General features: G+C 32.9%; 1 pseudogene; it reads right to left on the bottom strand.

The window, feature by feature from the left end:
* Positions 1-2,836: 2,836 nt before the first annotated feature.
* LOC107013216 lies at positions 2,837-10,304 on the bottom strand (annotated as a pseudogene).
* Between the last annotated feature and the right edge of the window lie 587 nt (positions 10,305-10,891).

Below are 10,891 nucleotides of genomic sequence, written 5' to 3' on the forward strand. Positions count from 1 at the left end.
TTATTCATTTATTTAATTAATTACTTTTCTATTTTTTTTTCTATTTCTTTTTTTTTAATTATTTTTTTAGCAATAAAATAATCTTTTATTAAATCTAAAATCATGTCCCTCATTGTTACAAGTTATATAAATTATTTATAAAATCTACTAAAAAGGTTATTATAAAAATAATAGTTGGAATTCTAAAATGACTAAGAGGGTTGTTACATAGGATGAGTGAGATATGTCATTTTTAAATCAGGTTGTCCAAATAAGAAAAGTTAAATCCAAATTGTAAAGGGCATTTTGGTCTTTTCATTACCCAATCAGATTTAATTTATTTTAGTAAGGTTTTAAAAGTCTAATCCTATAAGGTTCAGTTTTATAATCCTAATGTATGCCTAGGATTTTAGTTGAGGATTAAATAAGAGAAAAGATAAGGGGATCAAGGCGTTCGTCGAGGTTCTTGAGTTTTGTTGAAGATTTTTGCCGTGGGTTTGATCCCTAAGAGGTATGTGAGCTTCTATAGTGTTGGATTCTTTCATCCACACGTCATACATGATTTTTCATATCTGAATTCGTCCATAAAGATAGAAAGATTTAAGTTCTCGCAAAGTGTTCTTGAAGTTCCATTCTGAATCTTGTTTTGTTGCGGTTTTGTTAATTCATGAGATTAAATTTAGTGATTTGAGTGTTGTTTTGAGTAAATTAGAGTGTACTTATGTTAAGTAATCAAATTCAAGTGATCGAGAAAGAAAATGTTCGATTCTAGGCGAGTTAGGGTGAGAAAACAAGCAAAGTAGGTCGTCGGGTTTTCTGGGCGGTGCCTGGGGCAACGCACAACCATCACGACAAGGGTGAATGGCGCGCCACGCCAGTCAATACGCCAATAATTATTCTCTGAAGTTTAGGGGCTGGTTCCCCACGCCACTCAGTGCGCTAGGGTCGTCTGTGCAAACCCGTTCTTCATCGTTTCGTCTGTTTGAGTTCTTTCAAAGGGTACCTTTACTCCCCTTTGATTCTACACTAATTATAAACACCTATAAATTATTCATAACCTTGAATTGATAATTCAAATTCAAGGTAGAGTAAGAGTGAAGTCCTGAGAATTTATAACAACTTTTCAAGAGAGTCCTTTTGAATCTTTTGAGGAGTTCTTATAATTTCTAATAACTTATTTGAAGAATCAAACAAGTGAGCATGAAGAGGAGAATTTATTCATGAGTCTACTCTATTAAATAGATCCTTCATATCATGAACCATAACTCTTGAATCCATACTTCACATGCAAGAGAGAGTTAAGAGTAGAGTCCTAGAAAATATTTGAGTTCAACTGTGAATCCTGTGAGATCAATTATTGATTTGAGCTAAGTTTTGAGGAAGTAAGTATAAGAATGAGAGAACTCGGATACATGAGTTCCATATTGTTATGTTGACCCTCGAGTCGAGTCTTTCATGTCCATAAATTCCTCATAAACTTCATAAATTGAGTACCTTTCAGAGGAGTAGTATATTCGAGTTCTAAGTCTTGAGTCCTTGAATTGAGTTTTCAAGCTCATAATTCCGCATGAATGTTATGAGTTGAGAATTCTTAAAATGAGTATTATTATTGAAGTTTTTGAGTTCTTAATTGTTGGGTTTTGAGTATCGAGTTATTTGTATGGTTGTTGAAAACTTTGATTTGAGTCGTTCACGTCCATCATTTGGCATGAACTCTATTTTGAAAAGTCTTTTACAACTTTTTTTAAACTTGTTTTAAGAATTGAGAACTTGAGCCGAGAAAGAATAAAGCCGAGTAAATTTTCCTTAAGTGATATATGGAAACGAAGAATTTCCAAGAGTAAATGTTTTCACATTTAAAAGAGGATTAAGCTGAGATTTCCAAAAGAGTTTTGAGCAATTCAGTAACATCTTTTTTTAGAGAAAGATTTTGAGTAATAATCTCAAACCACATAAAGAGTTATGTTTTTAAACCAAGACATAAATTATTTATTAAGAAAACAATTTTAGAAGCAACAAAGGAATTAAATCCCTATAAACTCAATCAATAAGCAAAATATTTATGTGGAATATACCCCTAAAACTGAACGTGGTATTAAAAAATCTAATGTAATCAATAATGGGGATGGGTGTAGAGGTTGCACATTTTTTAAAAAAAAAATCAGAAGAATCTTTTTTAAAAAGAAATTGGGTTGGGGGAGGTGGTGGGGGTGGGGGTACATGAGTGGGGTTGTGGGGGTAGGGTGAGATTGTATAGGTTCGAGATATTAAGTTTTGATTGAATATTTTTTGGCTTTAAGAGATTAAAGTGGTTTACGACTATTTTACCCAAACCATATTGGATCAAATCCATATTTACCCATATTTTATATGGGTAGATTGTGATTCAATTCATTTTAACTCAATCCATATACAATCCATCCAAATCCGATTCAAATGACTCATTTGCCACCCTCGGCTTACCCTTCTAACAACTCATGAATCTTTTCATAAGTGAAACCTTCGATTGAACGTGATCACTAACCTGAAATGTCATGTCCCTTTCGTTGCAGTGTGCATACTCCTGCCTACTCTAGGCTCCAAATAACATAGCTCATCTTCCCTAACCAAATCAACATCTAAATATTCTCCATAACAACCTTAAAAGATTCCAATTTACGGTTTTATCAATTATTTCAATTTTGATAAATCATGGTGGAGAGTGCAATAGTGTTTTTAATAAAAAATTAAAACATTAAACATTGTTTATACACCTTCTTACTGAATGTTTGTGTTTATAAAAAAGTATAAATATCGTATAACATGTGTAAACATTGAATCACACATGCTCTCACACAAGACACAACACCAAGTCCTTTATAACCCAAAGTTTAGCCATTTGAATCTTATTCAATCTACTCACCCTTAGTAATTTTGGGTGGATCTAGATTAATTCAGCTCAATTAAACTTATCTATTTGATATACCTAGTATACATTCAGTCGATAAGTAGGAATGACCCTTACATATTGAGCTCTATACATAACTAAACCGAATTTCTCGGTCATGTCTAAATCATTTGGCTTCATACCATTTGGTAGCTCCCAATCAAAACAATGAACCAGTTGTGCTAGCACAAGACGAACAATTGTGAGTCCTAATTGTAATTCAGGACAACTTCTTCTTCCAGAGCCAAACGGTAAAAGTTGAAAATCACGTCCAAGAAGATCAATGTTGCTACCAATAAATCTTTCTAGTATAAACTCGGGTTTAGACCAAACTTCTGGATCTCTTCCAATTGCCCAAGTATTTACTAGAAGTCTTGAACCTTTAGGTATATCAAATCCATCAATTGTGCAATCTTCAATGGATTCATGAGGAATCAAAAGTGGTCCGATGGGATGAAGCCTAAAACATTCTTTTATGGCCATTTCAAAATACTCTAATTTTTCCTAAGTCTGATTCTTCTACCATTCTATTTATGCCAACAACTTGTTCCAACTCCTTTTGTAAATTTTTCATTACTTTTGGGTGCCTTATAATTTCAGAGAAAATCCAATTAATTGATGTTGCTGAGGTATCCATTGAAGCCATTAGCATGTCCTGCATAGAGAGTTCTTTTTAGTCATGCTAAACTAATACTAAGTACATTATCAATTATTTTTACCCAATTAGACTTAGGAGGTTTCTAGCACAATTTTGTTACTAGACTCCTTATAAGTTGTGAATGAAGTTCTTTTTACACGTAAGTGAATATACCATGTAGTAAATGGACTTTTACACTATCAAGTTACCAAAGTATCAACAAATAACCCAAAACTATATTTTTAAAAAAATTGGAATTTGTGATCTTAAAATATGACAAATTATTTACTTTAACAAATAAAGATACCTTGCTAATTAATGAAAATCTTCTTATACCATCAACAAAATATTAGTTAAACTCAACTAAAATTAACTTTCAAGATATTACCATTAAAATAGCTTTGATATGGTAACGATCAAACTCGAACTCACCTTTGCCAGAATTCATGATATCCATCATAGTATCAACAATATCCTTAGTTTTTTTCTCCTTTTTGGAATCTTGAAAATGTTGTTCAATAACTCTCTCCGGAAATTCATCAAAAAAATTTGCCAATTCTTTTATATGACGAACAACTCCCTGCAGAAGTCACAAAATTTCTAACTTCTTTCTTTCTCATGGATTGAAATGAATTGATCTTGAGAGTACTAAGAAATTCTTACGTACACAATTTTCGCATATTTCTCCAATAAGGTCCATATTTTGCAAACGTCAAGTTTCTTTGATTGTATGCGGCAAATTGAGCAACTCTATTATTTGGTCGACTCGCAAAAATAAGATCATGTTTTTTCAAGAATTGTTCAGCAGCATGAGGAGATGAAGCAACAATTATAGGAACTAGACCAAATCTCATGCTCATTATGGGACCATATCTTTTGGCTATTTTATATAGATCTTGGTGGACATTTTTGTCAATCATATGGAGATTTCCTATAATTGGAAGCCCTTTTGGGCCTGGAGGGATTTTTTTCTTCTTTTTCATGAATTTATTATGTAATACTTGAAAAATGTATAGCACTACAAGTAGTGCAAGAACTTGTAAGAAAATTGAAGTCATTGGATATTATTGTGTTTTCATTTTGCTTCATGACTCCCACATTATAAAGATGTTAAGAGTTGGTTGGGGGTGAAGGAAATTCAATGAAAAAATTAATTGTTGGGGCAAAAGGACAAAGAAAGAAAAAAACAAAATTTAAAAGTGATAAATTCTTCTAGAAAATTCATGTGTTATAATTTGACTTTCATGGTTCAATATTCACTTTGAAATTTAATTAAGTCAAATTTGCTTTTAAACTTTTTTAACTTGTGGTGTATCAGTAAAGAAGAAAACGAATTATATGTTAAAATTCATATTTTTCATTGCCGATCGTCACTTTCAACATCAAAATATCAGTCACTACAAAAAAGAATACTTCATGCTTTTATGATTAACAACTACTCTCTCCGTTCTTTATAAATAGTTGGACTATAATTATGTCATTTTATAAAATTAATGTATAAATTATCATATTCTTCCTGTTATATGTTTAACAGAGTAGTTAATTAGTCTTGAAAATATATACTTTGACTAACTTAGAAAAACTAATAAGTAATTAATATTCATTGGAGTACTTCATACATTGGTAGCCTCTTCATTCACTATTCTATAAAACCTGATTTTTGAAAATAAACTCAAAAGTTTAAATAGTCATCCAAATGCATTTTAATTTTTGAAATCTAGAATTTTCATTGTTTATTGAAAAGTTGACTTAATAAAACATTAAATAAGGGTAGAAGGGTAAAGTTACTTAATTTCTTAATGCAAGTGCAATTTAAAAAGGTGACATATAAGAAAATGGAGACAATATTATATATCTATATTCAATATTTCACTAATAATATATCATTATTTTTTTCCATTATAAATTACTAACCCACTTTAAAAATGTAGTCATATTTTTTAGAGTAACTTTCACATATAGCAAATACAAATATTATATTTATATGTTATACCTATAGTTTGCATAATTGCGCTATATAGCAAACATAAATATGTATATTTCGCTATACATATACAAATGAAAGCTATGGCTATTCGCTATGCATATATGCAAAAGAAGCAATTGTATTATCTATTTCGACATACTTATACAAAATAAATCAATTGTATAATATGTTTTGTATAAAGCGAGAAAGAGAGAAAGACAAAAGAAAATTGGGTAGGGAAAGATCTTATTTGTATAAAGTGAGAGTGGCGAGCGAGATCTGGAGAGTGGAGAGCGAAATGTGGGAGAGGAGAGACAGGGAAACAAAAATATATGTATATGTACAATTTTCTCTCGCTTTATATAAACACAAACACATATTATACATTTGTTTTGTATAAAAGCGAGACAAGCAGCGCAACACGAGAGTGGCGAGCAAAATTCCACCATGAGACGAAAATAACAACGGTTTGTTGTGGAATACAATTAAATCAAACTATATTTATAATATTTAATTTGAATTAATAGTTTGCTATTATACACAATTTTTTCTATTTTCTTATATGGCTTAACTACTTTATCTATATCAACTTCTAGGAGATCGAATGAATTATAAATATTTATTTTGGTAGAAAAGGATATATATTATATATTATATATAGTTAGAACAGTACATGATCACTGATTGTACTAGTGATTACAGATAAGTTCCTGAAACAAGCTAACTTATTACAAGAGGACCTAAGTAGTTGTTTACTAGATATAACACCTTCTTTGTCTGCTTTGAGGTAATTATCCACAGCTTCAGGAGGAGTGAGTAGAACATAAGATTGAGGGGTAGATGTTAGCTGAGAACCTATCTTACAAAAAAAAAATTGCTGCTTGATTTCCTTGTCAAAGTTATGGCGGACCACTGGATTCCCCAACTTCCTCAACGTTAACCTGCAAGACATGATAAGAGGAGAGTAAAGTGAGTTGGGTTATTCTAAATATTCAAGGAGATCAGTAGAGTCTGTTTCAACATCTATGGGCAAGAGATTATGTACATCTAAGGGAAAGGTTGTGATGGACGCACTGAACTGGTAGAGAAAACACCAGAAGTGGTGTACAACCAATAGGGGATATTAGCTACTCCAACCATATTGCTGAGTCTTATTTTGGAGGCCTCAGCGAGGATGTCCGGAGGGATATCGAAGAAGAGTTTTGACAAGTCCCAGGTTGAGCCATTCCAAAGAGTAGAAAGCTTGAGATGTTCTTCGCCTTTCTTGAGGAGACAGTGAAGAATATTTCTAAGGGGCGGATTTCTATCAATCGAGTGATGATGCCAAAAGTTAATGGATTGACCCAATTTCGGGGACCAAGCAGTACCACTAGATCAGAGATCCCTTTCATGGAGAATGTTCTTCAAGATGAAGGATTGGGAAGTGGTAGAAATTCTAAGATCGTATCTATGGGTAAGGGCTTTTGCCCACGGGGAATTTTTGCTAGATATCAGTCGCCACGCGAGGTTTGTGAGGAGGGTTTTATTCTTAGTTGCTGCACATTGCAGGCCCAAGCCACCGCTATCTTTGGTAGTAGTGATTTTTCCCACACAACATAATGAAGTTTACATTTATGTCTAGTGGATCTCCAAATGAAATCCCTCTGAATTATGTCTATGGTGTTGCAGATTTTTTTAGGGAGTAGAAAATATTACATAGAATACGCTAGAATAACGTCAAGGGTAGTTTGCAAGGGTGACGCGACCAGCAAAGGTCATGAAATTTTTTTTCCAACTAGCGAGTTTTTTTCTCATATTATTGATGATGTACTGGAAGTCCTTCGTTTTAGGCTTATGGTTGAGGATAGGGAAGCCAAGGTAATTCCTGACCAGAGATGAGGGTGGTATACCTAGGAGATGTTGGACAAGGTCTTTAGAGTGAGTGTCACAGTAAGGAGAGAAAAGAGTATTTGACTTTGTGCTATTGATTTTTTGGCTAGAAAGCGTACAGAAGTCATACATACATTTGGAAATTGTGTGAATGGATTTAGCGGTTCCTTTAGTGATGAGGGTTAGGTCATCGACAAAGAATAGGTGGGAGAAGAAGGGTCCATGTGTAGAGAGTTGGATCATGTCCCATCAGAGAAAATCCACCTGATGATGGATACAGGCGGAGAGGAGTTCCATACAGATGATAAAAATATAGGGAGACATGGGGTCGCCTTGCCTTATCCCTCTTGAGGGAGAGAAGAAGGGTGTTCGGTTATCGTTAACCATGACAGTGATGCTAGAGGTTGTAATACCATTCATGATGAGTTTGCTAATCTTTGGAGGGAATTTAAAATGGATCAAAGCTCAGTAAATGAAAGACCATTCCAGCTGGTCAAAAGCTTTTTCGAGGTCGATTTTGAGCATTATCACACATTTTTTTACTTTTAGTCTGGTTAAGCTTGTTGAGAAGCTCTGGGACTAGTATGGCATTATCACAGGAGCTCCGACCTTGATTTCTTCTACGACGATTTACTACGGAAAGATGAAAATATTTGGTATTGGCGTCTCCATTCTTAAGCCAGTTAATGTGAGACCTAAGTTTTCAGCAGTCCTCTTTAAGTTTGAGAATATCATTGTAGTCTTTCCTAAGGTTAGAGTCCCGATCTTGTAAGAAGGGGCTATAGGGAAAAGAGTTGGAGCTTTGTATACCTTCTAGGAGAGCAAGGACTCTCTTTTTTCTTTTAAAAATATCTCCAAAGTTCAATTTGCTTCATTCAGTAGCATTATTGTATAAAAATTTAAAAATTTCATTAAAAAGATAAAAAAAAAATCAATGAAAAAAATTATCACATGTGTATAAATTATTAAAATTTTAAGATGTTAAATTAATTCATGTTTGTATTAAAAGTTCATTAAAAGATAATCTGACTATTCTAATTTGTTAGAGTTTTGCTTTTACATATATTTTCATTAAAGTGCTCTGAATAAATAGAAAAGTAATTGGATTTTGCATATTTAATCATTTTCCTATCAAAACAGGCGTTCTACAATTTATTTTTCTTTTTTAAAAAAATTACTGGCAATTTTTTATGAACCACATGCAAAGTGACATGTAAATGTTATTTACGTGATGTATCGAATTAATGTTGTCTAACGCAATGTATTAGTAGGATACATCACTTTATGCAATGTGTCGGTAAAATACAATGCAATGTGTCGGTCAAATACATAACTTAAGGTGATGTGTTGGGATGTATGCTATGTATCGACATGTTGAGTGATATATATTCAAAATCAAGATGCTATGTATAAGGGTGTTTAGGGATGTATCTAAAATCGGGACACGATGTATCGCGACATTTTGAAATATATCCGGATTCCATTAATTTTCATAATATGTAAAAGAGTGGAGTTGGGATATAATTAGTTCTTAACACTATGAGATTTGTATAAAATCTAGTAATTGATGTTATACCACATTTTAGCTCGCGTCAAATAGTATATGACATATAAATGATTCTGAAATAATTAACTTAATAGTCTCGACCTAATTATTTTTTAAAGGCTAATAAGGACATGTATTTTCCTAAGTGACGTTGTATTAATTTAAAATTAAGGTCTGCTTAATCTTATGGAATTCTAGGTAAGGTTTCTAATTTATCCTAAAGGGAAGGGGTAAGGATGGGGTAAGACATCCTTAAAGATCCGTTAAAAACAATTCCACTAATTTTTATAATTTGAAAAGAGTGTGGTTGGGATGTTATTAATTCCTAACACTATGAGATTTGTGTAAAATCTACTAATTGATGTCATACCACATTCTATCTCACCTCAAATAGTATATGACATATTAATGATTCCTAAATAATTAACTTAAGAAGTCGCAACCTAATTATTTTTTAAAAGGCTAATTAGGACACCTATTTTGCTAAGTGATGCTAAATTAATTTTAATTAAGCTATGCTTAAATTTATGCAATTCTAGGTAAGGGTTCTAATTTATCCTAAAGGGAAGATGTAAGGATGGGGTAAGGCATTCTTTAAGATCTGTTAAAAATGGTTTCAAGTCAGTTAAAACTTGATTATTATTTTTTGCGAGTCAAACAACTTGAGGAAATGCATGTAACTAGTTGAGTCTTGTTTTTGAAATACATATTCAAAAAATTAGTTTATAAAAATTTCGTGAAGCTCAAGACGTCAAATTTTATATATAAAATTTTAGTTTATCAAAAGTACTATTCAAATATTGATACAAATCTTGTTTTTTGCAATTAATTGTTACATTTTATTAATCACCAAGTAAGCAAATACAGATCCAGAGCATATTCCTTTAAATGTTCATCTAATGCAAAAATCTATCTACCTCCTCACTAACGCTACGTTAAAAATGTGTTTTAGTGGCAATTAATTAACAATTGTCGCTAAATTTGTATTTTTAGCAGCAGTTATCACTCTTTGTATATGTCCATAAAGGCTTTAGTAACATAGGATCCAATTGCCGTTAACTAATGCCAGTAAAGACTATAAACACTCTTTATTGATGTGTCTATTTATTGCTGCTCAAAGTTATTTTTGTTGAAGTAAGATACATTCACACTAGCAAGCATATCAAAGAGTTTCTTATGATCTCTGTAGTTTTAATGCTATGCACCAACTTCTCCTTTCCTGTGCTCCTATTGTTGAAAACTCTGTTGTTTCATCAACCCCCAGAGTTCATAAACACATCTGCAAAAGCTGCCTTTAGTACCCTTTAGAACCCAACTCCTCTCCAAGTCCCAACTGAAGATACTTCTTTTCCATTTCATCAAACTTAATATTGTCGTCCATGTTCCATGAGAGTACGCGCACTCGAAAATTATGTGTTGTAACATTTCAGGACATTCATCACATAGTGCACATGTGGCAGCAATATTCATGCCCCACTGTTGTAATATGTCCTCACCGATCCAAGATATGTTTGTAAGCATACCTCTTAATTGTTTGTAGGCGATACTAATCTGGAATCTTCCTTCCCCAATTACTTTAGGTTGTACTTCCAACTTTTGCCAGTGTTTCCGCATACTGAATATCTTCCTCACCGTCCATGTGGCTTGCTTTGGGGCCTCCATAGATAGTCAGTTATTATGTTTTATATAGTATGTATTCACCCATGTAATCCACAACTTATCCTTCCTTTGACTCAATGCCCATAGTAATTTGCATAAGGCTGCTTTATTCCACAACTTCAGATTTTCATGTTGATTCCACCTGCTCCTTTAGGCATACAAACTTTATCCCATGCAATCAAAGCCCTCCAAGTGATCTTTATTTCTCCCGACCACAGATAGCTCCTGCATACTGCCTCAATAAGCTTAATAACCTTTTGGGGGAGTACGAAGATTTGGGTCCAGTACACTTGTATACCTACGACCACA

The sequence above is a fragment of the Solanum pennellii genome, chromosome 3 (genome assembly GCF_001406875.1).
Source record: "Solanum pennellii chromosome 3, SPENNV200".
Lineage (NCBI taxonomy): Eukaryota > Viridiplantae > Streptophyta > Magnoliopsida > Solanales > Solanaceae > Solanum > Solanum pennellii.